The following is a 16,373-nucleotide window of genomic DNA, read 5'->3' on the forward strand; positions in this document are numbered from 1 at the left end:
GGGACCCTATGAGGCTCAAGGAAAACTTTTTCCTCCCCTGGGTCCGTGATCCAGGTAGCCAGATGCCAGGGTTCATCTGTGACGAGGAGCCTAATAGCAGACCCTGTGAGACCAAAGGCCGGGAAATCTAGATGCCCCCTCAGATTTCTTCCTCTCCTTTTCCTTTTGGAAGCCAACCATTCACCAAGTCCTGCCTAGTTTATATCCTAGTCATTGCTCCTTGCCTCCAACAATTGACTTCAGTCATTGACTTCATCACCAATAATCAAGTCACTTGAATCTTTTAACAGCCTCGGGTCTCCCTCCCTCTAGCCAACACTGTTCTGCAGCCTCTTCTCTCTCTGCCACCCAGTGTTCACTGAACTCTGGCTGTATGAGGCAGGCTCTGCCATGTCTCTTTGCCTTTGCTGCTGCTGCATCTGTCCTGTGCCTGTGACGATCTTACCACTTCTGTCCTTTGAATTCAGCTCAAATGTTACCTCTTCCATGATGCCTCCCTTGACTTAATTTATTCATTTATTTATTAAGAACCCTCATTCAAGGCATTGTGCTATTGGGGAAAAATGGTAAATAAGACAGAGATTTTAGTAGAGTTAACTGATGAACAACTACTGGATAGAGAGAGATTCTTCTTTCTTTTCCCATGAAAAAGAAAGGTGAGCACAGACCACGTGCTATTCATCATACTAGGAATAGTAGAGTGATTTTATTTAACCTCCCAATTCATTCTTTCATATGTTTATTCAATAAATATTTATTAAGTGCCTCATTTGTGCCAAGGACATAACAAGAAAGACAGACATATTTTCTGCCTTTCCAAAGCTAATAGTACAACTCTAAGTGTGGACTGTTTTTATTCCCAGATTGCAAACAAGGCAAATGAAGCTGAGAGAGGCTGAGTAACTAATTGCCATATAATTACTAAGTGGAAAAACTGTATTCATCTCAATCTTTAGCCCTTGTTCTTTCTACAAAACCACACCAGGCTACTTATTGAAGATTTGTATTATTGAAGGCTTTTGAGTTGCAAGGAAAAGGAAAAAAACTGAAACTACCTTCAATTAAAAAGGGAATTTTGTTGGTTTATGAAAGCAAGCTCTTTTTAGGGAAGAGAAGGAGTGGACTTCAGGGATGACTTAGCCCCAGGGAATCGCACAGTGCTGAGAGTTTCTCCTTTGGACTTTCATTCTCAGTCTTATTCTTTCTACTTCCACATCTCTCTGCATTTCAGACGGACTTTTTTCCTATGTCAGATAGATTTTCCTCCACATAACTGGGAATATAGCTATGACAATCTGTACCATGTCCTAATGACTCACAACAAAGAAGAAAGGGCAACTTCCTTGCTCCTTGCTGCCCATAAATGGGAACTGAGTTGGGGGAAAACCGATGAATTCTACATGGGCCATGAACGATTCACTGCAGTCACTGAGGCTAGAGGGGTGAGATGTTCTGATTGGCTCTACCTATGTCACGCCTCCTTCTATTGCCAAGGATGACAAAGTCTGTATTATCATAGGAAGGAAGGTGGCACAAATGTGATCACTGAAAGCACCATGAATGGTGCTAACACTTAACAATAAATACAGTAATTCTTCACTGACATCGTTGATAGAGGCTGTAACTTGAACTAAAACAATTTAAGACAAAACCAGTTTTGCCATCGGCTAGTTGATATTAATGAGTTAAGTTCCTTTGGCATCTCATCAACATTATAACAAAATCATGTCGAACAAAATGACATCATTCAAGGACCTGCTGTACCTCACTGATGTTAACTGAAGAACAAATTCTAATGTGTCTAGTACACACCTTTGCACCAATATTTACTAATGTCATACCACTCTAATTTTGAAATGCTATATTGACCAGGTTTGCTCTACTGGGATGGCCTCTAAAAAAGTTAATTAGGAAGATTTTCCTGTTTGATTTTTTTTGAAATAACATTTGAGATATATTTATTTATTCCTTGATGATTTAAATCACCCAAAAAACATAGGGCCCTTGTGCTCTTTGTAGAGTAGGTCTTGCAGTAGGGTGCTAATATTTATTTAAAATTCCTTCCTGGGTATTGGGTGTATTTAAATCTGTACAGTTAATAGAGTGTGGTTATGTTATGCTCTGCCTAGTTTTAAGAATTGTATTTTGACCCCTTGTGGCTAAGGGCCAGAGGGACAACCTCTGGAATGCCAGCCGCAGGAGACAAAGCCTGTCTCTGGTAGCAAATGCTGCCTCAGTTCCTCTCCCTGCCCCCAGAGCTTGGTCGGAAGTCAATGGCGGGTAAGACTCCTCACAGCGGGGGACAACCTAAGCCAGACTCGATCATTTGGGAGGCCTTCATGGAAGGACTGGTGGGGTGGGGGCTGCAACAAAGAGCAATGGACTCTGGCTCCCCTGGCTTTGACAAAGCCCAAGTCCGCATGTCCTCTGGGAGAAGTACTTCCTGGCTCTAATCCCCTTAAGCCTGAATACCTGTTGGGGAGAGGTGCAACTCCTTGCCTTGCTATAGAGTGTCCTGGGGAAAAATCTGGCACCACAAAGACTTGCTGATAAACCTGTGAAATCTGCTCTGCTAAGAGTGCTTTCATTCATATGATAAGGGTTCGAGAGGAAATGAGTATGTCTCCCAAAGTTTCTACAACTTTCTTCCTGACAGACACTATCCGATACTAAGCCCTCAGATCTCTTTGAAATGTTATCTACTGTTTGATCCTTGCTGCCCTGTATTCCTGTGTATTACAACCCAATAAAAGGCTATGGAAGAGGGTGCTCCAGGCCTTTTCCTCTCGGTGAAACTGGCTGCTGCTGGCCTTTGTCTCCCCTGAGAAACTGGCCACAGCCCATTCCTCGTCCCCAAGCAGATCAATACATGTCTCGGCCATAATTATTCATCCTGGTGTCCGTGGCCCAGGGCGGGGGGAGGGGGGCTCGCTGAGAAGTTGCCTCCACATGGTTAGACATTCAAAATAAGTTAGTTTTCTCCCACTTCAACAGGAAAACAGGAGATTGCAATGTTGAAGGTGGCACGTAATAATCTGAAAGCAGAATTTTAAGAAGATTAATGTGAGAGCAATGTTGAGAAAGAAAAGGATTAGAGAAGTCCTTTAGGTTGGTGCATCTCAAACAATTTGCGATACACAACCAGTTTCTTTTTTTCTCTTTAAAATCTATTGCAGATCATTTGTAAGATACAATTACAACCTACTAGAAAAATAAAATGTAAGCAACTGGTACACAAAATACAAGCCTGATGTTCTATTTTTAAATTTGATGGACATAAAATTACTCTCTCAGATTGTTGTAATATTTCTAAAAGATACCTCTCAATTTCCGTACTTTCCTTGGGTGGGATTGGAAGCAAGCTTTTTATGAAAGGGGGGCGCTGGTCCCCACTGATGGGAAGGCTGTGTGGTAATTCCTGGGTCAGTGTCCTGCAGTCAAACCCCTCCCCCAGCTGTTCTGAGCAGGTCGGGTTATTACTGGCTGAAGCAAGGGATACCCCACACCCTGCAACTTCTTAGTAAGAATTAGAAAGGACTTACTTTAGAATTTGAGCTTATGTTAGGTAAATGTCGAGCCATGGGACTTTTTTGTTTCTGGGATTGGATGCTGTCAGGAAGTGAAGTAATTCCTTCATTGGGTTTTTGATAAATCTTATTGGAAATGGGCAGAAGTAAACCAAGTATGAAGTTTTAATTCGGGGAAAGAGGCAATGGCCACTCAGCTAGGTTGGAAAATATTTCGGTTATTTTTGTGGTTTCAACAAGTTCCTGTTTTTATCTGTGTTCAGACATGATTGTAGAGCGGTCTTGTTTTTTGTTACGATCACACACTGGCCTGGACTGATGCTGTTTTGTGGAATCGTTTATGATCTATACCAAACCCAGCTGTGAATGCCAGGACAGCTCCCAGAGGTCACAAGCTACTTTCCTCTTACCTCTATAAAGTGGCACAGACCGGTACAATAGTAAAAACAATGAAAGACAAAGAAACAGGATGTGGTGAGTGGCTACCACAATTTAGCATCTACCTTCAAACTTGCATCAGAATCACCTGACAGGCTAATTAAGACACAGAGTGCTGGGCTACCACCGCAGTTTCTTTTTCAGAGGGTCTCCAATAGGACTCAGGATTTGCATTTCCACCCAGTTCCCAGGTGTTACTGATGCTGTCAGACCACACTTGGAAAATTGGCGACATGGACGAGGCCTCAAAGGTGAATATAATTACAGGGAAAGAAAGATGTGTTGTAGTTAGCTGCAATTTCCAAGATAAAAATTCAGTGCATTGTTCTGGTAACACTTTGATGCAATTCTCATACTAGACTCCACTGTGCATTTTTCTATTTTAAATGACCAGTCTTTGAAGAGCAAGTTCACAGAGGAAGGTTCTCTCCAAAATAATTTGTGCAAATTGTTGACTACTAAAGTTTGTAATTAACATGAAAATAAAATTTATCCATCTTAGTAGTCCAAGAAGTTCCTAATTACAAACAAGCAAATTCATTTTAGCAGATTGAATTAAAAAACCAACTCTTCAACTGAATCATTTGCAAATAGAAATTGTTCCTATTAAATGCAAAATAGCCCTTACAATCCTCCTTTTAACTATGTTACTCCATCAATATGGAAAATTCCTTAAAAGGTATGTAACTATCCCCAGTTTTGAAATATTTAAATGTCTTTACTAACCATTTGACATTTTCTGTTTGATTTTGTTTATTTTCTGGGACATTTTGTGAAAAGTGGAAGTGGTAAATAGGTATGGGAATGGGTGATCCTTGCTTGTTCTGAAAAATTGGTTTTAATTTAATTTCCTCTCCTTTTGCCTGAATACGGGATGAAAGGGAAGTGCAACATGAATCTCTCGTGGTTCAGCTGAAATTGCTTCTGTCTTATAATTTACACTGAGATTCAGTTAATTCATGACCAAAAAATTTTAAAGTATCGAACAAGGAATCTGTATAAGAACTTATTAACATGGTTTTCTATAGCTCTTTTAATAACTTATAAACTATTTTATTAACTCTATCTTTAAAAGGCAACCAAGAATCTGGTAATTCATGAAAGACAGCTCAAATGACTGTAAATTATTCCTATAGAAGTAGAAAACTTGGCTTTCTTTTAAAAATAGTTTCATCATCTCCTTAGAAAGAATAGTTTTTGGTGGGAGTTAGATCTTGCAAATCTAGTAGATCTTGCAAATCTAGTAGCTTTTCAGTTTTGCATTAGAATGAGAACTCAAATAGAATAACATGATTAATTTGGGTTAAGGTGTATCTACCTCTGATTGGCTCCTGGACCAGAAGCAGGCCTTGATTTGATGAGTAATTTAATTTTAGTTTTTTCACTTGTGAAGTGAGGAGTGTGTAGACAACCTCCAGAGAGTCTCCAAATTCTTAATTGTTCAGGTTGTTGTACTGGGCCCAGTGCTCTAAGTTTTAATGATGGTGTGCTCATCATTTTCACAGCTCTTCTAAATATTTTTTTAATATCAAGTGGATATTGACAATACAGCATGTATGAAGATGGCAAAGTGTCTAAGAACACATTAGAAAGAGCTGAAGGAACTGAGGATTTTAAGCTTAGAAGAGAGGAAGTTCAGGGTGCAAAAGATCTAAGATCTCTCTTAAAAATATGTGGAACCCATCATGTAAAGAAAGCAAACATGTATTCCAAGATCAATGAGTGGAAATTATGGGGAGAGAAGTTTTGGTTAAATTTCAGGAAAAAATTTTCAGCTAATCATTCAAACATTACCAAATACTTGTTGAGTACCTACTATGTGCCAGGCACTGATCTAGGTTCTGGAGATTTGCTGGTGAACAAACCCCAAAACTCTTTCTCCAATGATGTGTACTTTCTATTAAGGTGCTAGTCACTAGAGGTTTACAAAAAGAGATGGATGATCATAGGGAATGCTGTGTCCAGGATTCCTGTTTGGACTGAATAACTTCCACAGTCTCTAAAGTCTTTAAAGTCTCTAAATGTATGAACATTTAAGTAGTAACAAACACTTATTAAACAACTTTTAAGTGCTAGGTATAGACCTGGTCACTGAAAATACAAAAATGCATAGACAGATCTTGCCTTCAAGGAGCAGTCAATTTTGTTGGGGAGGAAGACATAAGCAATGTGGAAGTTTGGTTACTGAAATGCATAATTGAACAAGAGCACAGCAATGTGGAATAGCAAACTCAGCTTGAAGGTGTTCTGAAAAAGGGGACATCTGAGGTGTTTTACTAGTAATATGGAGGAATTCACCAGGCAAAGAAAGCCTCATGAATATGGTCACTGAGGTCATAAACAAAAGGTGCATATGGAAAAGGTGCATATGGTAGAATGGTCATAATTGTACCATTCTACCTTTGATACTAGTTCCCTATCAATAAAAATGGAATGGATTTCCAGTTAAGATGAAGGAATTAGGTAAATGCAGTACTTGAGTCCTCCAATAACCAGTTCAAAATTATAACTGAACTATAGAACAACTGTCATTGAGAATTGCCTGCAATCTAGCTGAACAGAAGTCCTATAACTAAGGACATACAGAAGAAGCTACATCTACACTCATAGGAAGGGTGGAGTTGTAGAACAAATTCGTCCCACACTCACACGTGGCAGTTAACAGTCAGGAGGTGTCGTGAGGTTGCCCCTCAGAAGCTAAGGGTCCCAGCCCCAAACTGGGCTCTCCAACCCAGGGTTTCAATGCCAGAAAGAGAAGTCACTGTAACTTCTGGTTGTGAAAACCAGCAGAGATTGTGGCTGAGTGAGATGGAGGGCTTCAGGAATCCCAGAAAGTTCTTCTTAAAGGGTCTAGGCATGGACTTACTCAAACTCACTGGCTCTGACTTCCAGTACTGATATGGTAGCTTAAGAGGTGAGTAAGGGACATATGAGGAGGAATTGAATCCTTTGGCTTCTGGTCGGGGGCTAAAGAAATAGCTTTCTCCCAGACAGAAGTGTTGGCAGCAGCTATTGTTCCTTTACCACATCATCCCCCACAGACCTAGCAGGGGGATGCAATATCTGTGTCTCTATCGACCTGGCTTGCACTGTTGGCCCTTCCCTGGCAATTCCTTGAAACCATGCTCCACCCAACTTCTGGGCCCACCAAAGACATTTCCAGTAGCTTTTCCATACAAACAGCCTTGCTGTGGCCTTGCTTTCCATACAAATGGCCTCGTCTTGGCTCATGCTGTGGATTTTCCTAAAATCTCTCAAAGGTTCACAAACCATTAACAAGCAGCATCTGGCCTTAGCGTGCCCCCTATCTCTTGCTAAGTGGCCCCAGGCCTGAAACTGCTGGCCTTGGTTTGCAACTTGGCCTATTCTAGGCACCTCCAAGCCCGGCATAAATAGCAGTCATCTGCAGATTACTTCGTAGGTTATGCTGAGTTGCCCTTGACAGGGCACAGGTAGCTGCTAATTTTGGCTTGAACCACCCAGAAGGCCCCAGAACCAGTGCACCTGGTGGCCAGCTTTAGACAATGCTGGAGCATCATCCAAACCCCTCTATGAGTGACATGCTCAAGGGGTGGATTCATTAGCACAAGAGCCTCACTGAAATGAGTCTTGCTCTGTGAGGTTGGCTTCTGCACACAGCAGATCCTCTGCTATAGTTATAGCTAATCCAAGCAAATGATTGGTGTGTGGGTAAATCCCTCCTACCAACATGCCAAAAGCAGCCAAGGTTCAACTACAAGAGGACAGTGCACACATGACCCACATAAGGGGCATACCTTAAGCACCCAGACAGGGTGACTTTGGAGGCTGTACAATGTGTCCTATAAGATACTTACTACATTAGGCCTCTCTACCAAGACAAGGAGATGTAGCAACTCTACTTCATACATAGAAACAAACACAGGGAGGCAGCCACAATGAGGAGGCAAAGAAATGTCCCAAATGAAAAACAGAACAAAACTCCAGAAGAGAAACTAAATAAAAAGGAGACAAACAATGTACCAGATGCAGAGTTCAAAACACTGGTTATAAGGATGCTCAATGATCTCAGTGAAAACTTCAACAAAGAAACAAAGGAAACATAAAATGGAAATAGCAAACATAAAAAAATTAGAAATGAAGAATACAATAATCACAATGAAGAATACATTACAGAGAATCAACAGGAGAGTAGGTGAAATAGAAGGTCAAATAATCAATGGAAGATAAGGAAGCAGAAAACATCCAGTCAAAGAGCAAAAAGAACAAAGAATCCCCCCCCCAAAATGAGGATAATTTAAGGAGCCTCTGGCACAACGTCAAGAATACCAACATTTGCATCATGGGGGTGCCAGAAGGTGAAGAGAGAGCAAGAAATTGAAAACCTATTTGAAAAAATAATGATGGAAAACTTCCCTAACCTCCCATAAGAAAAGAAACATACAAGTCCAAGAAACATAGAGAGTCCTAAACAAGATGAACACAAAGAGGCTCACACCAAGACACATCATAATTAAAAGACCAAAGGTTAAAGACAAAAAAGGAATCTTAAAAGCAGTGAAAGAAAAGCAGTTACCTACGAGATAGCTTCCATAAGACTATCAGCTAATTTCTTAACAGAAATTTTGCAAGCCAAAAGGAGATTGGCCCAAAATATTCAAAGTGATGGAAAGCAAAACCTGCAATCAAGATTACCCAGCAAAGCTATTATTTATAATTTAAGGTCATATAAAGAGCTTCTCAGACAAAAAAATAAACAAGCAAACAAATAAAACAACACTAAAAGAGTTCATCACCACCAAACAGTATTATAAGAAATATTAAAGGGTCTTCTTTAAGAAGAAGAAAACAAAAGATAAAAAATATGAATAATAAAATGGCAATAAATACATATCTATCAATAATTACTTTAAATGCAAGTTATTAAATGCTTATATCAAAAGACATACAATGGCTGAATGGATAACAAGACCCCTTACATATGCTGTCTACAAGAGACTAACTTCAGGGACTTCTGCCAAGATGTAGGTGTAGGTGGAAGCACTGTGCCTCCTCACACAACCAAGTTTAAAAACAACAAAGTTTTAGCAACAAAAATGCAGCCAAAACCACAGAAAATTGAACTGTACGGAAGTCTGACAACAACGAACCCTTCAGCCAAACCAGTAAGAGGGGCAGAGCCAGCAGCAGAGCAGGGGCGGGCAGGAAAGATCCACCAGACCGACCTGGGCATGCAACCCAGGCTTGCCGGTGGCCGGGGGCGGATCCCAGGTGTGGAGTAAGGGGTGAACCCACTGAGGGCTGACCGCGCTCACACATTTGCGTGCAGATAAACCGGTGAAGGAGGAGTGGTGAGACAGACCGTGCAGGCCCCAGTGGCAGGAAGTGGCAGAGAGGACTGCTATTGTCCCTCTCTGACCCTGCCCCCACCTACAGCATCACAAATCAACAACCTGGGTGGCCCCGCCCTGGTGAACACGTAAGGCTCTGTTCCTCATATGTAACAGGCATGAACAGATCAAAACATGGCTCAAGAACAACTCAGAGCCCCAGAGCCAATAAATCTAAGCAATGAAGAAATAGCCAAACTTTCAGATGCACAGTTCAAAACACTGGTGATCGGGATGCTCACAGAACTGGTTGATTTTAGTCACAAATTAGAGGAACAAATGAAGCCTAAACTAATTGAAATGAAGGGAAATACACAGGAAACCAATAGTAACGGAAAGGAAACTGGGACTCAAATCAAAGGAGTGGACCAGAAAAAGGGAAAAAATGACCAAACAGAAAAGAATGAAGAAACAAGAATTCAAAAAAATGAGGAGAGGCCTAGGAACATTCAGGACAACTTTAAACATTCCAACATCCGAATTATAGGGGTACCAGAAGGGGAAGAGGAACAGCCACGAGTGGAAACCTTATTTGAACAAATAATAAAGGAGAACTTCCCCAATCTGGCAAAGGAAATAGACTTCCAGGAAGTCCAGGAAGCTCAGAGAGTCCCAAAGAAGTTGGACCCAAAAAGGAACACACCAAGGCACATCATAATTACATTAGCCAAGATTAAAATGAAGGAGAGAATCCTAGAAGCAGCAAGAGCTAAGGGGACAGTGACCTACCAAGGAGTTCCCATCAGACTGTCAGCGGATTTCTCAAAAGAGACCTTACAGGCAAGAAGGGGCTGGAAAGAAGTATTCCAAGTCATGAAATCCAAAGACCTACATCCAAGATTGCTCTACCCAGCAAAAGTTTCATTTAGAATAGAAGGACAAATAAAGTGCTTCTCAGATAAGATCAAGTTCAAGGAGTTCATCATCACCAAGCCCTTATTATATGAACTGTTAAAGGGACTTACCTAAGAAAAAGAAGATAAAAAAGATGAACAGTGAAAGACAGCAAACTCACAGTTATTAAGAACCACCCCTAAAGCAAAAGCAAACTAAGAGGACAGCTAGATCAGGAGTAGAACCATAGAAATGTAGATCACATGGAGGGTTAGCAACAGGGGAGTGGGAGAAGGAGAAGGGGGAGAAGGTACAGAAAATAGGTAGCACAGACAGTAGGTAGAAAATGGATAGGGGGGAGGGCAAGAATAGTATGGGAAATATAGAAGCTAAAGAACTTGAGACACATGGTCATAAACTAAAGGGGGGAATGGTGGGGGAGGGGTGTGCAGGGTGGAGGGGAATGAAAGGGGGAAATAGAACAACTGTAGTGGCATAATCAATAAAATATATTTAAAAAAAGAGACTAACTGCAATCAAAAGACACACACTGACTGAAGGTAAATGGATGGGAAAAGATATTTCATGAAAATGGAAATGGAAAAATAAAAAAGCCATGCATATACCAGACAAAACAGACTTTAAAACAAAGGCTATAACAAGAACAAAGAAGGACTCAGAAGTCCTACTTCTGGGTATTTACCCAAAGAAACCCAAATCAGTAAATTGAAGACACATGCACCCATATGTTTATTGCAGCATTATTTACAATAGCCAAGATATGGAAGCAATCTAAATGCCCACCAAGAGATTAATGGATAAAGAAAAACTGGTGCATATATACAATGCAATATGATGCAGTCATAAAAAGAAAGAAATCTTGCCAAATGCAACGATATGGATGGACCTAGAAGGTATTGTGCTGAGTGAAATAAGTCAGACCGAGAAAGACAAATGCATATGAGTTCACTTAAACGTGGAATCTAAAAGACAAAATACACAAGCAGACCAGAAACAGACTCATAGGTAGAAAACATTTTGACAGTTACTGATGGGAGGTATAGGGGATGAGTGAAAAAGGTAAAGGGATTAAGAAGTACAAAGTGGTACTTACAGAATAGTCATGGGGATGTGAACTGCAGTATAGAGAATATAATCAGTAATATTGTAATAACTATGTATGGTGTGAGATGGGCTTTAGATTTGTTAGGGTGATCACTTTGTAAGTTATATAAATGTTTAACTACTATGTTGCACACCAGAAACAAATATAATATTGTATGTCAACTGCAATTGAAAGAAAAACTATTATAAAAAAATTAAAAAGGAATGGAGACCATAGACACTAACAATATACAAGTATCCATGTCTTTTGAGGGTGGATCACAGGCTGTGGTAAGGTAGGCCAATCATATATATTCATTTATTCTTACATTCTTTCAGAAATCATTGAGTACATATTACCTGATTGAAACTCCATTAAACTGACTATTTTACATAAAAATATTAGAACCAGTCTTTGTCCTCAAGGAGGGTTCAACCTAGTGGATGGGAACAGACACAGTAAACTAGGTAAAGTGTCATCAGTACTGTGATAGACATCTGTGTTAGGGCATTGAGGCCACAAAGACTAAAATGAGAAGAAAGGATGGGAGAAGAGAGAGTAGGAAAGCTGACCTTGGACTTGAGTCTTAAAGATTCAACCAGTAGAATGGCAGTGAAAGGGAAGCAAGACCACAAGAGCTGCTAAAACAGCAGAGTGCACTAGGAGTCAGCCTACTTAGCGTTTGTCTTGAGTGTGTGGTACGGGCGACTATGTCCTGAAGGGCCTTACTTACTTGCCAGGGAGTAAATGTATCTAAATGTATCACAGGCAGGCCTGTGCTGACACGTGTGGGTCCCAGGCCAAGAACACAAGTAATTTCCTGGCTGGTTCCTTTCCCTTTGTATCCTCTCTCTTGCACCTCACTGAAAAGCCCTCATGCATATGTGTGAATGACCCAGCCTACAAGTCCAGGCTCCGTCCCATCTCCCTGAAAACATCTGCCTTTGGCCACCTCTATGGCTTAAGAGTGAACTCTAGCAGCAGGCTCAGGTCCTCTGGGTTGGGAATCCCAGGAGTATTGTCTACAAGGGAGGAGAACACAGACTCCAGGTGGGACAGCCCTGTGGACAGATGCGGACTCTGGGCCTCGACTGGTTAGAGAAGGGCCAAAGTGGAGTTCTCTAAACTTAAGAGGTGGCAGAAAACCTTTTTTTTAAAGGGCTAGATAGTAACTATGTTAGGTTTCTTAGGCCACATATGGCCCCTGCTGTGTATTCTTTGTTGTTTTCTTTGGTTAAAAATTTTTAAAAATGTAAAACCCATTCTTAGCTCAAGGGCCATACGAAGATGGGCTGCAGGCTGAATGTGGCCAGGAGCGATAGTTTGTATGACAAGAGACAACAGACCAGTGATGCATCCCAGAAGGATGTTAAAAGAGGGCATGACAGTCACTTTGTGTTTTAGAAAGATCAGTCTGGCTCTATGGAGAGTATATTGGCTTTGGACAAGTTAGGAGACAGTGGTAATAATCCAGGCAAAAGACGATGAAGTCCTGAATGGAATCAGATGTAATAGGACTGGAGAGAAGGGATTAAGAACATTTTAAAGGACTTGGTGACTTGGGATTTCTGCTTAAGGCAACTGGGTGGTGGTGTAATCACTGAGACAGGGACTGGGTGGCAGGATAAAGAGTGGGGTGACATGAACTAATGGGTTCTGTTTTTAACACCTGGAACTTGATTTCTATTTAGGTACCCAAGGGGAGGTCCAGTAGCTTGTCACATGAGCTACTCTTCTGTAGTGAGGAGAGGGCTGGAGATGGAAATTTGAGAGTCACTGGGGATAGACGGCCACTCAAAGAAATTTGGAAAGTAAAATTGAAGAAGAGAAACTCCTTCCATCCTACAAGTGACTCTTTCCTGAGATAAGCTTCATCAAGACAAGGAGGGAGAGATGGTCTTTGAATTTAAAGCCAGAAGCATAAGCGTGCAAGAAACATTACATTTCCTTGTGACCCATGAAGCAACCTAATTGTGACTCCAAGTTGCCATTCCTTTGGGTTGGCAGTAAGGTGAACATGAATCACTCTGGCAGCCTTGTGGCCCCGCCCCAACCACATCCTTTTACCACACCAGTTCCAGAGCTTCTGGAGGACTTTTCTAATCATGCATCATCCCTCCAGTCCAGTTACTGCAGATCTGCCCATGTCTGTGTCTGCACAGGTCTGGCAGTTTCTGGCAGTTTCCATGACATGTTTCAGACACTGGAATATTTGACAAAGCTCTGAAACCCACTGCCTAGGGTGCTGCTGAGACGAACCGTGTACCTCCTCTCTGGAGTCCTGCTGCTTCTCAGGGTACTGACTTGGAGCAAAGTCTGGCTCCTGCCTGCTTCTAGACCTGCAGACCTCTTTTCCTCCAAACCTCTTCCTGCAGACCTGTTTTCCTCTTTTCTGCTAATCACCTCCAAGTAATCTCTGGTCTGGGTGGAAGTTCTTCCCTCTTGTTCTTTCACCACATACTTTAAGTTTGTTAAATCCATAACTTGAAAAATATGTTTCTAGGGAAGGGAGAGCTTACTTTGCAAAGATGAGAACAATATTTGTACTTAACTTTCTAGTGCCTCAAAGGAAAGGAAGGAAAATAAAAACAGGTCCAACTACGCATCTAAATAGTGTGAACATGAACATCTTCCCACATATTGGTGGAGAGGAGATTGGCAAGAGCGAGGGAGAACCCAGTCCTCTGAAAGACTCGATGAATTAGACAGTCGGTGGGGCAGGTGATGGGGATAAGCAATGGCTGAAGGCGACATCTTTGAACTTGGGCTTTGCTGATTTTCAGAAGGAGGGGCGAGAGAGGGGCTGAGCATTGGTGGCTGTGTAGGAAAAACACCCAATCCTGTGTTTCTGCTTTACTCTCACACTAACACCACATGTACAACATTTCTGACACTGGACCTACTGGGGCGGGGGCGTTCCCTACAACAAACAAAACTTTGTGACACCACCTGGGTGTCCTACAATTTAACTCAATTCGGACACTATCTACCTAGACACAGTATCAGATCTCACAGATTAAGGGCTCAGTCCCAGGAGAATTTAGTTGCCAATCACAACTATTGGGTCATTAGGTTACCCACCCCTTTTGTCAAACTTGATGCCTATTGGAGTTTCCCATGATCCTCCTCCTTGGATTAGATCATTTGCTAGAACAGCTCACAGAACTCAGGGAAACATGTATTAAAGGATTTGATAAAGGATACAGAGGAACTGCCAGATGAAGAGGTGCATAGGGTGAGGTCTGGGAGGATCCAAAGTGCAAGAGCTTGTAGCCCTGTGGAGCTGGGGTGCATCACCACTTGGCCTGTGGATGCGTTCATCCAGGAAGCTCCCCAAACCCCCTACTTTTAGGATATTTATGGAGGCTTCATCATGTAGGCATGATTGATCATCGACTCCAATTCTAGCGCCTCTCCCTTTTCAAAAGAAAGGGGGTGGGGTTGAAAATCCCAAGCCTCTAACCATGACTGGGTCTTTCTGCTGACCGGCCCTCATCCAGGAGACTGTCCAGAGTCACCTCATTAGAACAAAGACACTCCTATCAGCCAGTAAATTATAAGGGTTTCAGGAGCTCTGTGTCACGCAGTGCGTCAAAAAGCAACTTTAGAACAAAAGGTGCTCCTAGAACTCTTATCATGTAGGACATTTTAGGGGTTTTAGGAGCTCTGTGCCTTGAACCAGGGGCAATAATATACATATTTTCCTGTCTCTAATCAAGATTTCTTTGGAATTATGTTGGGTTTAAACTGGGTGCAGGGATCCGTACTCTAATCTGTGGATTCCAGGAGATGGCTGGTGTTGGAATCAACTAACTTTTATTTCGAAGTTAAAACTTAAGAGTTTTAGAACTTGCTTTATTTCCTTCGCTCTTCAAACAACCCAGTGAGGTGTTAGCACTTCTATTCTGCTGATGGGAGCCCTGAAGCTCAGAGCAGCCGGGGGAATTGACCACCGTGAAACAGACAACGTGCCGCACCGAATCCATGTCAGTGATTGTAATTGCCCAGCAGTGACACTTGGAGAATGAAAGGGGATGCTATTAAAATAATTGTGCCAGTTAAAGTAAAGTAGAGTGCTCCTGAGCAGATGGGGGATGTGTGGGCAACTGGGTATTTCTCTATTTTTACTGACTTAAAGGATATACAAAAACCAATTGTAGCTCTTTTTTTTGTGGCACCTTGGAGGCTGTTGGCTGCTTTAAGGTGAAGCTGAACATCTTTTTCTCAATGACTGGCTGCCAGAAACTTGTTGAGGAGGACACTGAACACAGACTTTGTATCTTTTGTGATAAGGTATGGCCACAGAAGTTGCTGCGGATGGTCTGGGCAAAGACTGGAAGGGTTATGTAGTTCGAATCAGTGGTGGGGACGACAAACAAGGTTTCCCTATGAAGCAGGGTACCTTGACCCATGGTTGTTTCTGCCTGCTACTGAGTGAGGGGCGTTCTGGTTAGAGACCAGGGAGGATTGGAGAAAGAAAGTGAAAATCTCTTTGTGGTCATTTTACGGATGCCAAGCTCAGTGTTCTCAACTTGGTCATTGTAAAAAAAAAAAAAAAGGATCAGGGGAGAGATACTCTTGGACTCACTGATACTACTATACCTTGTTGCCTGGGGTCCCAAAGATCTAGCAGAATCTGCAAACTTTTCAATCTCTCTACAGAAGGTGATGTCCACCAATATGTTGTGAGAAAGTCTCTGAACAAAGAAGGTAAGACACTTAGAACCAAAGCACCCAAAATTCAGTGTCTTGTTACTCCACACATCCTGCAACACAAATGTCACATTATTGCTCCAAAGAAACAGCATGCTAAGCAAAAGTAAGGACAAGGATGTACAATAAGCTAAACTTCTGGTCGAGAGAATAAAGAAGGCCAGAGAAAAATGCTAGGAATATATCACCAGGAGACTTAGGCTGCCTTCTCTGAGAGCTCCTACCTCTAGGACTGAGTTCAGTCAAGATGAGATTTTCTGAGAGTAACAAATAAATAAGATCAGACGTCAAAAAAGGGAAAAAAAGAGCAAATTACAATTTTGATACTTATTTCTACTTTAAAAAATTCTCTATTTTATTGATTTGTACACTTGGTTTTATTTTCCT

The 16,373-nt window shown here is 41.6% G+C and overlaps 1 pseudogene; it reads left to right on the forward strand.

Moving 5' to 3' along the window:
• Window positions 1-4,198: 4,198 nt before the first annotated feature.
• LOC128628185 (40S ribosomal protein S6-like) lies at window positions 4,199-16,247 on the forward strand (annotated as a pseudogene).
• Window positions 16,248-16,373: the final 126 nt, after the last annotated feature.

This window comes from Artibeus jamaicensis, unplaced genomic scaffold (genome assembly GCF_021234435.1).
Source record: "Artibeus jamaicensis isolate MK-2021 breed Jamaican fruit bat unplaced genomic scaffold, CSHL_Jam_final contig_585, whole genome shotgun sequence".
Classification (NCBI taxonomy): domain Eukaryota; kingdom Metazoa; phylum Chordata; class Mammalia; order Chiroptera; family Phyllostomidae; genus Artibeus; species Artibeus jamaicensis.